The sequence below is a fragment of the Marmota marmota genome, unplaced genomic scaffold, assembly GCF_001458135.2.
Source record: "Marmota marmota marmota unplaced genomic scaffold, marMar, whole genome shotgun sequence".
NCBI lineage: Eukaryota > Metazoa > Chordata > Mammalia > Rodentia > Sciuridae > Marmota > Marmota marmota.
In genome coordinates, this window is record NW_026000185.1 from 2118944 (window position 1) to 2129089 (window position 10146).

A 10146-nucleotide genomic window follows, 5' to 3' on the forward strand; every position below is an offset into this window, starting at 1 on the left:
CCCCAGCCCCCCCCCCCCCAAAAAAAAGAAAAGAAACAGACATCTACCCATGCTGCACAGCCTCTGCTCCTAGGTCCTAGGTGTGCCAGAGAAGTGGCACATCCACGTCCCCCCGCCCCCCCCCAAAAAAGGTAGATGAACAGCCCCAAACTGGAATCATCATTGCTGGGGTCTGTAAACAAGAGGATGGATAAGGGTACCTCAGGCATTTGGGTTAATATGTAAGAATAAAAAGAGGGGCTGGGGGTGTAGCTCAGTTGGTAGAGTGCTGGCTTTGCATGCACAGGGCCCTGTGTTTAACCCCCAGCACCACTAAATAAATAAATAAAATTTAAATAAATAAATAAGAATTCTAAGAGCAACAGCCTGGATAAGTCAAGGACACATTATTCTGAGTGAAGGAAGCTTCACCCCGTCCAGGAGTGCACCCCATCCGTGAGAATTCATGTGCATGGTGGAACAAATCGGAACTCCCTGCCAGAAGTGGGGGCTAGGAAGGGTGGAGGGGCTCTCTGAGGGTGACGGTGATGGAGTCACACAGGCATCTGCTCTGTCCAAATTCTGGGAATGGTGTGATACAAGATTCAGGCATTTCATTGAGTGTGCACATCTTATCTGAAAGACACCTGTCAATACATACTGAACTCTAATGATATGCAAACCGAGTGTTTAAGAATAAAGCTTACAGGCGTGGACAACTTCTTTTTTACTTTTTAACTGTGTTTGGCACTGGGGGTTGAACCCAGGAGCACTTTATCACTAAGCTACTTCCCCAGTCCTTTTTATTTACTTATTTTTATTGGGGGGCAGGGCCTTGCTAAATTGCAGAGGGTCTCAGTTGCTGAAGCTGGCCTCAAATTTGGGATCCTCCTACCTCAGCCTCTCGGGTTGCTGGGATTACATAAACCCTGTGTCAACTTACTTTCAAATTGGTCAACAAGAAGGGGAATAGCTTCTGAGATGGGCAAGTGTGTGCAAAAGCAAATATAGTTGGTGCTCTGTATCAGATTACGGGGATCAGCAAACCTTGGATGGACATATTATAAAAAAAAATAGGGTCTGCACTGCATGTGTTCAGACTTTTTTCTGTGATTACTCCTTAAATCATAGAGTGTAACAATTACCTACATAGCGTTTATAGTATGTATAGTGCATACTTATTATAAATAATCTAGGGCACAGGGATGTAGTTCAGTGGTAAAGTGTTTGCCTAGCACGTGTGAGGGCCTGGGTTCAGTCCCTAGTAACACACACACACACACACACACACACACACGTGATCTTGAGATGATGTAAAGCTGGAGGGGCAGGTGTGGGAGCACATCCTTAAGTGACTCAGGAGGCTGAGGTAGGAGAATCGTAAGTTCAAGGACAAGCTTAGCAACTTAGTGAGCCCTAAGCCACTTAGGGAGACCCTGTCTCAAAGTTCAAAACAGAAAAAGCTAGGGATGTGGCTCAGTGGGTTGAGCTCCCCTGGGTTCCATCCTTGGTACCAGTAAATAAATAAACAAAACTTGGGGGAACTGCCTAGGTTATATGCAAATGTGCCATCTTCCATAAGGGACTTGAGCATCCTCAGATGCTTTTTGGTGTCCTGGGGGAATCCTGGGAGCCAGTCCCCTTGGATATAGGGGACAACCCTATGAACACTGACCAAGGCAGAATTATTTGAACTTTTCTGTACTTTTGTATATTTTTACAATAAAATTGGGAGGGGACTAAGAAGAATTAAAAGAAAAAAAAGCAGTTCTAAAAATGGAAACAAATAACAGGAATTGAACCTAACAATGTAACCATTTGACCAAAATCCACACAGAGAAGACTTATTTAAATAATGCTGTAACAGCATCGTCATATTCGTGGGAAAAATTGTATTTGATCAACACAATCTCCTCCCATCCGCAGGGTCACGCCCCAGTTTTGATTCTATGACCAAGGTTGCCTGGGTCACAGGCTGGGTCACTGGCTCGGGCTAGGCCACCAGACTGCGGCAGGGACCACTTGCCTGGGAGGGACTGGTCAACACAGCTACAAATGAGCAGATGGACCAAGGAGTGGACGAGCTGCAAGCTCTGTCCACTACGGCCCGCCCCATTGACCTGAAATGACGTGGACATCACGCTCAGCGCCTGGGGTTCTTGCAGACTTCAGGTTGCACATCTTAGGAGCGAGTTGGGGACTGCTTTCTCCACGAGGGATTCTGAAAGGGACTGCCCCATCCCCACTTGGACAGAGGTCTGGGGTTCCGCAGCCAAATCTGAGCGGGAGAAGTCCAGTGGGAACGAGTCGGGAGCCATCGGGAATGTGCTCTGCCTCCGCCTATCCCAGACCCGGCCACCAGAGGACAGCACCAGGCTGCCGTGTCTCGGTCTCTCTTCCACCTTCTGGGCTTGGCTGGGTCCCTCAGTCTGGCCTTGGTGCTGGGGACCCATTTTCCCATCTGCCACCGCCATGCCTGGCTGAAAGGATTGAGGTGGCACGAGACAAACCATGACACCAGCCCAAAGTTACACAGCACAGCTGTGACAAAGCCAAATTAGACCTCAGCCTCGGGGCCAGCAGGGCACTCTTGCCCTGGGTTGGGGAGGCCGGTGGACTTGGGGTCCCCAGTAGGCCTCCTCCTGAGGATCAGCTGTCTTTGCAGGTCAGGAGTCCGGGAGGTTTTTTGTTTGTTTGTTTGTTTGTTTGTTTGTTTTTAACCTCTGCTCCTCCAAAATGAGGCTTAACAGGTTAGGCCTTGTTCTCCAGTCCCCTGTGCTACAAGAGTGTCACGGGGTTTTCACTGCCTGGTGGATAAAATGTAGCCCTTCTGCTGGGGGGAGCTGGTTACAGTCCCGCCACTCCAGCAGGGTAGCCCCAGGCAGGCATCTCGGCACCTCCCTGAGCCTCAGTTTTCTCCTCTGAAAATGGGTCTTCAGTGCCAGCACCTGCTGTTCCTGTCATCTGCAATGCTGTCCCCTCAAATATCTGGCAGCTCATTTTCACTGCGGAGATGGCTCCTCTATCTTATGCCTGGTTCAAGTTGTATTTGTTTTTCACGGTGCTGGAGTTTGAACCCAGGGCCAGACACACACTAGGCAAACACGACCCAGCCCCCAGCCCTGGTTAGAGGACGGCGACAGTTCCCTGTCTGGAGTTCACGGCACACATTCATTTGGTTTCTTTCTTTTTTGGGGGGAGGGGGGGATAGGCAGAGGTACCAGGGATTGAACTCAGGGGCACTCAACCACCGAGCCCCATCCCAGCCCTATTTTGTATTTTATTTAGAGACAGGGTCTCCCCGAGTTGCTCAGCGCCTTGCCATTGCTGAGGCTGGCCTTGAACTCACGATCCTCCTGCCTCAGCCTCCTGAACCGCTGGGATGACAGGTGAGCACTCAGCACCAGGCTCCAGCTTAGTTAGCTTCTGATCATTGCTGTTCCTAAAGTGTCCCCTCTGGGCAGGTGGGGTCTCAGTTTTACTCACAGCCGTCTCCCAGGTACTTGGCACAGTGCCTGGCACACACAGGCTTGCAGGGAGCTAGCGATTAATAATAGCAAAGCCAAGGATGATACCTCACCAGGGTCACAAAGGCCAGGAGGGGAGCAGGCCATCTCAGGAATGGAGTGAGCTTGGAGTGTTGACAGCCAGGGCTCCGGGGAGGCCCACCTGGTCCCTCTCCTGCTGTGCCATTCTGGACACCCTACTCACCCTCTCTGGGCTAGGCTCTCTTTTTGAGCATAAGACTCTGCAGCTGTTTAAGGCGAAAAGTAGACGGGAATACTTTTTTCCTTCCTGCCGAGCAGTGAGATGATAAGGAAAGAGGAATCCAGAGGAATGAGCTGTGACTATTGCACAATGCGAGGGGCAGGGCTGGAGAGAGGCAGTGGGAGGAGCCCCCCTTTCCTGCCTAGAGGTAGGGTGTGCTGCCCCCAGAGCTTCCCTCCCCTGCTCCTGCTCTGGAGTGGGGGATGGGGCTGCCTGAGTGGGGGGCGGAGACTGAGGGAGGGAGACCTGGGGGAGGAGAGACCTGGGGGAGGAGAGACCTGGGGAGGAGAGGCCTGGGGGAGCAGAGACCTGGGGGAGCAGAGACCAGGGGAGGAGAGACCAGGGGAGGAGAGACCTGGGAGGGAGAGACCAGGGGAGCAGAGACCTGGGGGAGCAGAGACCAGGGGAGGAGAGACCTGGGGGAGCAGAGACCTGGGAGGGAGAGACCTGAGGGAGCAGAGACCAGGGGAGGAGAGGTGCTGGCGCAGGGATCCGGTGCCTGGCTGCAGCCCTGCCTCTGGGGGAGTGAGCCTTATCCTAAATGGCCGGTGAGGTGGCGCTTTGGTGCGTCCCTTGGGCCCAGGTTCACCTCCTGGTACGACCAGTTATTGCCTTTGCCTTATGAGACTCGGAGTGAGTCGATCTGATCCTCGCTTCCCCATCTGCAGAAGGGGACAGTAGCTCTGCAGAATCGCGGTTGAGGCTTTCAGGAGTAAGACGCGCCCGGCTCGCAGCGTGACTGTGTGTGCAAGTTGCCCACAGGGCAGGGGCCCCAGAACCTGGTAGCTGTGGATGTCCCCAGAGCCAAGCTAAAATGTGAGCAACAGTGTTGCCAAAGCAAACCTGCGAGGGTCCCGGGCGGCATGAGGCGTTCTGCACTGGATACGTGCGTTTCGCCCGCACCACTACCTTATTGTGGTGGCTCCTGACGCTGCCCCATTTTACAGATGAAAAACTGAGGTGCAAAGAGGGGACATGCCCCGTGGAAGGTACATCGGGACAGAGTATGGCTCCTCAATCTGCCACCTACCTGTCCCAGGAGCCTGTGTTCCTGGCCACACGGCTGGACACTCCCCTCCGCACCCCACTCATCAAACGAGTCCCAGGAGATGATGTCAAGTGGCTTCTCAAAATGATCAAAGAGTCAGAAACAGGAAACGCTGCAAAATGTGCCACAGGGTGAAAACCCCAGTGCTGGCCCCCCACAACCTGAAAAAATGGTCAGATCTGGGCTAATTCCCATCGCCTCCTGCCCACTGTGGGGGTGGTGTCTTCAGCTGTTCTCTGCCAGAAACGCAAAGAGATCCAGATGCGCTTTCTCTGAGGCACATTTGGCAATGGGTCCTTCACTATCCCAGATCGGAATCCACCGAAACACACGACCTCAGACACCCATCTAAAGAATCCAGTGCAGTTGGGCACGGTGGCCCAGGCTTCTAATCTCAGCGACCCCAGAGGCTGAGACAGGAGGATCGCAAGCCCCAGGCCAACCTGGGCGACTACATGGGCCCCTGTCTTGCAGTAAAAAGGGCTGGGAGTGTAGCTCAGTGGTGGAGTACCCCTGGCTTCAATCCCCAGTAACGAAAAACAACCACAATGCAATGCCCCAATTGTAACGCAAAGTAAAAATGGAAAAGCAAAGATCTGGGGAAGTGAAATCCGTATGCATTCTGTCGTCCCAAAGTGTGATCAGTGCCACTCCCCTTCTTACCCCCCCACCCCACCCCAGGAGGAATGGGAAGGCATTCAACAAAGACCTGCAGTGGGTGGGTGGCTCAGGGCAGCCCAAACCAGGCCCAGCAGAGCTGCTGTCCCAATGGGATCCCACGCAGCAGGAAGAAGGGATAAACTGTCCATCCTGGGTGAGTCACAAAATGATTGTGCTGAGAGAAGACACATGGGGCAGGCAGGGAAGGAGTCCCTTTAGAGCAAACTCATCTGCAGTGGCAGAGAGCAGATGTGTGTGGGGTGGGGGCACAAGGTAGGGGTCACCAAGGACCCTTGTGGGGCACTGTCCTGTAGCCCTGTGTTTGCAGGACTGTACGGAAGCCTTGAACCATCACAGACTGTCCAGGGCAAAGACAAGCGTTGGACCTCAGGCTGCTACCAAAACAGGAGGGTTTTAAGGCAGGGACTCTGTATGACACCTTGATGTGTCATCGTGCCTTGGTCCAAATCCACAGAACAGCAACACCACGGGGGGCCCCCTGATGTGAACTTGGACTTTGAGTGATTTTAAGTTTCACCACTTGGAATCCATGTCCCAGGTTGGTGCAGGGAGGCTCTGGAGATGGGGCTGTACGGGACACGTGGGAAGCACAGGGGTACTTTCCACTCAGTAAGTGCTCTAAAAAACCAGCCTGTTGGGCTGGGGATGTGGCTCAAGCGGTAGCGCTCGCCTGACATGCATGCAGCCCGGGTTCGATCCTCAGCACCACATACAAACAAAGATGTTGTGTCCGCTGAAAACTAAAAAATAAATATTGAAAAATTCTCTCTCTCTCAAAAAAAAAATTTAAAAAACCCAGCCTGTTTAAAAAAAATAAACATCCCGAGGGAAAAGTTAATATTAAATCAAATATTGCTGGTACTTTGTTTTGACATTTTGAAATAAGGTCCCTGTGTTCACAGAGCCCCTAGGAGGTGGGTGTGGCTCTCTTGGGGGCAGGGTGTCCAACACAGTGGCCTGGTGTGGTTCTCAGCAATCCATGCACATAGGGCTCTTGCCTCCCCTAAAATCCATGGATCTTCTGAATTTCCACTTGAGCATTAGAACAGGGCGGAGTACACACGGGGTCCAGTGGGTGGAGCTGGAGTTGAGACTGGGACTATTCTAAGTGCCACCAATACACAGTGTAGGGCGTAGGGCGAGGAGCATGGGCGGGGCCATCTTCGGTCTGCCCCCACTGCTGTTCTCCAAGTCACAAGTCTCCCCCCAGTGGCTGGGACAACCCTCCAGGACTTCCTGCATCCCCCAAACACACCCCGGAGGTGGTGGTGCGCCATGAACCAGTGGGAAAAGGGCAGGAAGAGAGGGTTGGGTGAGGATGAGCCTGTTGCCTGCTGCCTGCCTGGAAGGGCCCTGTGACACTTCCTGACAGGCACAGACTTCCTGCTCAGTGCTCATCCCTGTGCCTGCCCTCTGGGATGGAGTCTGGGTGGACACTTCTTATTTCTAGATGGCCACTGCCCTAGAGGGATTCCAAGGATCCAAGGCTTGCTGAACTCCTACTGGGTGTCAGGGACCAGCCAAGGCCACCGGCTTTTACCTCCTTACCACCCACTATGATCTGATCGTCTTACAGATGAGGAAACCTAGGTTCAGAAAGGCCAATGGACCAGGAAGGGCTGTTCACCCAGGGCAGCTCAGCAGGCAGACCTGAGTGTCTTTCTTTCTTTCTTTTCTTTCGTTTTTTTTTTTTTTTTTTAAGAGAGGGGAGAGAGAGAGAGAGAGAGAGAGAGAGAGAGAGAGAGAAAATTTTTTAAATATTTATTTATTTTTTTAGTTATTGGCGGACACAACATCTTTGTATGCGGTGCTGAGGATCGAACCCAGGCCGCACACATGCTAGGCGAGCGCCCTATTGCTTGAGCCACATCCCCAGCCCTCAGACCTGAGTTTCTTTATCTGTACAATGGGACAAGAACACATTCACTTTGAAGCATTCTGTGGAAGGACAGACAGACATTCCTACCCTGCTGCAGTGCTGGGGAGGAATGGTGCACACCAAGGCGTCTTGATGCAGTCTTGACAGAGCCTCAAGGGGAGCAGGGATCAGCATCTTCTCTGGGGTTGCTCTCCAGATTCTGGACGGTACCCATAGAGTCAGGGTTATGGTTAGGTGAATGCGGTAGGCACTGAGAGGGCCCTGTTAGCACTCACCTGTATTTGAAAAATTTATATTTTGCTAGGTGCAATGGCATCTGTAATCCCAGCATCTCAGGAGGCTGAGGCAGGAGGATTGCAAGTTCAGGGCCAGCCTTAGCAATTTAGCAAGGCCTTAAACAACTTAGCGAGCCCCCGTCTCAGAATAAAAACTGAAGAGGGGTTAGGGGTGTAGTTCTGTGGTGAAGAACCCCTGGGTTCAATCCTTAGTACCAAAAAATATTTTTAAAAATAAAAATGAAAGTGTGTCGAAATGTATCATTTATCCTGGGCTGATGAATTTTCATAAAGTAACCACCCCAGGGTGTCCCTGCCCCCAGATTGAGAGACAGAACCTTACTAGAAACTGGAATCCCATGGTCACTGCCCACCCCTGCCCAGGGGTCCCTTGTCTGATTTATAGCTGTTTTCAGTTACAGTTCACCCATGGAAAGTGTATAATTCAATGGTTTTAGTACAATCACAGAGTTGTGCAACTATGGCTTGATCAAATGTGGAGCATTTGTCTTACCCAGTACTGCTGGCTCTCAGCCCCTATTTCCCACTCCCACCCCCACCCCCACCCCTGGCTTTTTTTTTTGCATTGCTGGGGATGGAACCCAGGGCCCCTGCATGCTAGGCAAGCACTCCACTACTAAGCCCCAAATCCAGGCCTCCTAATCTACTTTCTGTCTTCATGGACTTGCTTATTCAGGATATTTGTATCAATGAAATCTATGTGTGTCTTTTTTAATTTTTTATTTGTTTTAATTAGTTACATGTGACAGTACAATGATCTTGACATATCATACATTTGAATCAGATGGGATATGTGTCTTTTTGTGTCTGCCTTCATCCATTTAGCATGTTTTCAAGGTTCACTCATTTTGAATCAATACTTCATATATATATATATATATATATATAATTGGTGTTCCTGGGGAATGAACCCAGTGGCCACTGTGTTTTGCCACTGAGTAACCCTAACCTTTTTAAAATTTTGAGACAGTCCTCATTCCTTTTTATTATCAAATAATTTTCTATTGCACAGATACACAATCATTTGTTTATCCATTCATTACCTGATGAACATCCGGGTTGACCCTGGGCCTTGCACCTCTGAGTTACAGCTCCAGCCCTGTACTCTACCCTTAGCTAACGTTTTTCTTTTTTGTGTGTACCAGGGAGGGAACTGAACTCAGGGGCACTCAACCACTGAGCCACATCTCCAGCCCTATGTTGTATTTTATTTAGAGACAGGGCTCACTGAGTTACTTATGGCCTCGCTTTTGCTGAGGCTGGCTTTGAACTCCTCCTGTCTCAGCCTCCGGAGCTGCTGGGATTACAGGTGTGCGCCACCGTGCCCAGCCCCACTCCTTAGCTATTAGCAATAATGTTGCTATAAATATCGGGGAACATATCCGCTTTTGCGCGGTCATACACTTTCGGTTCCTTGGGCATATACCTAGCAGTGGGTGTGCAGGTCGGGTGCTTCTAGGTGTAATTGTCCGAGGTCCGTTAGACTTTTCCACGGTGGCTTTACCATTTCCCTTTCCCGCCAGCGGCATGAGGGCGCCTCCCCCAGTCGGTTTTGTTGCTGGGCGTCTGCCACCACTGGGCCTCAGCCTGGTGCGGAGTCTGGGGTCACAGGATGGCATCTCCAGCGGACTGCAGCGCCATCCCCACTCCTGGGCCTGTGGCTTAGGAGAGCCACCGGATACCTCTCCTCCCTCCCGCCCCCGGGTCCTGGGGGCGGGGATCGCATTCAAGGGCCGCAACCATCAGCAGGTGACCTCCTCCGAGAGCCTCGGTTCCTACCTTGCAAAACGATCAACACCATTTGCCTCCTGAGATCGAGGACTCAAGGACGGAGTGGAAACAAAAAGAAAAACAAAGAAACAAAAACGAGAGGGAGAGGGAGAGGAAGAGGGAGAGAGAGAGAGAGAGAGAGAGAGAGAGAGAGAGAGAGAGAACCAACTGCTCTCCCGCGGTTTTCCGATTTGGCTGCTCATTTCTCTCGGTTCCTCCCTCGGTGTTTTGCTAGTTTGTTTCCCTTTTGTCTCGTCTTTCCTTATCTCGTCCTTTCTGCTAAAACCCGGGGCCGGCTCATCTGGACGGGGAGCCCCGGGCAGGTGGGGACAGGCTGGCGCGGCTGGCGACGGTGCGGCTCTCCACTCCCCGGGGCCAGGGTTCCACCGCGGGCGCGGCGCAGCGGGGCGGGGACGGCGGGTCCCTCCGGGTGGGCCAGCCCCGCGTCCGGTCCAGGCGTTCCCCTGCCCACACAAAGGTCCAGCGCCGCGGGCCTGGCCCCGGCCCATTGGCTGGAGCCCGTGGGGCGTGGCCTCGGCGCCCGCCCCGCCCCGCCCCGGCCCGCTTGGTTCTCGCAGTCGGAGCCCAGCCGCGGGCGCAGCGGAACGCGCAGCCAGGTACGAGGCTTTTCCGGGACCCCGCGAGGGGCCTGGGGCTCCCCGCCCGAGCCCCGGGAGCGCAGGGACGGGGCCGCGGCCGTCCCCCGGCTGGTGCTGCTCCCGCCA

At 52.7% G+C, this 10146-nt stretch overlaps 2 protein-coding genes across 4 annotated transcripts in view; one reads left to right on the forward strand and one right to left on the reverse strand.

The window, feature by feature from the left end:
- Litafd (LITAF domain containing) overlaps positions 1-4909 on the reverse strand; it is a 15400-nt gene extending 10491 nt beyond the window's left edge. Inside the window, exon 1 of one of the 3 annotated variants that reach the window (XM_048789185.1) lies at positions 4778-4909. The gene's annotated coding sequence lies outside the window, so the exon portion shown is untranslated. The other 2 variants (XM_015490736.2, XM_015490737.1) reach the window with 2 other exon arrangements.
- A 4980-nt stretch (positions 4910-9889) lies between these two features.
- Positions 9890-10146, forward strand: part of Carhsp1 (calcium regulated heat stable protein 1) — a 10694-nt gene continuing 10437 nt past the window's right edge. Inside the window, exon 1 of the mRNA XM_015490733.2 lies at positions 9890-10038. The gene's annotated coding sequence lies outside the window, so the exon portion shown is untranslated. The remainder of the gene's footprint in view (positions 10039-10146) is intronic.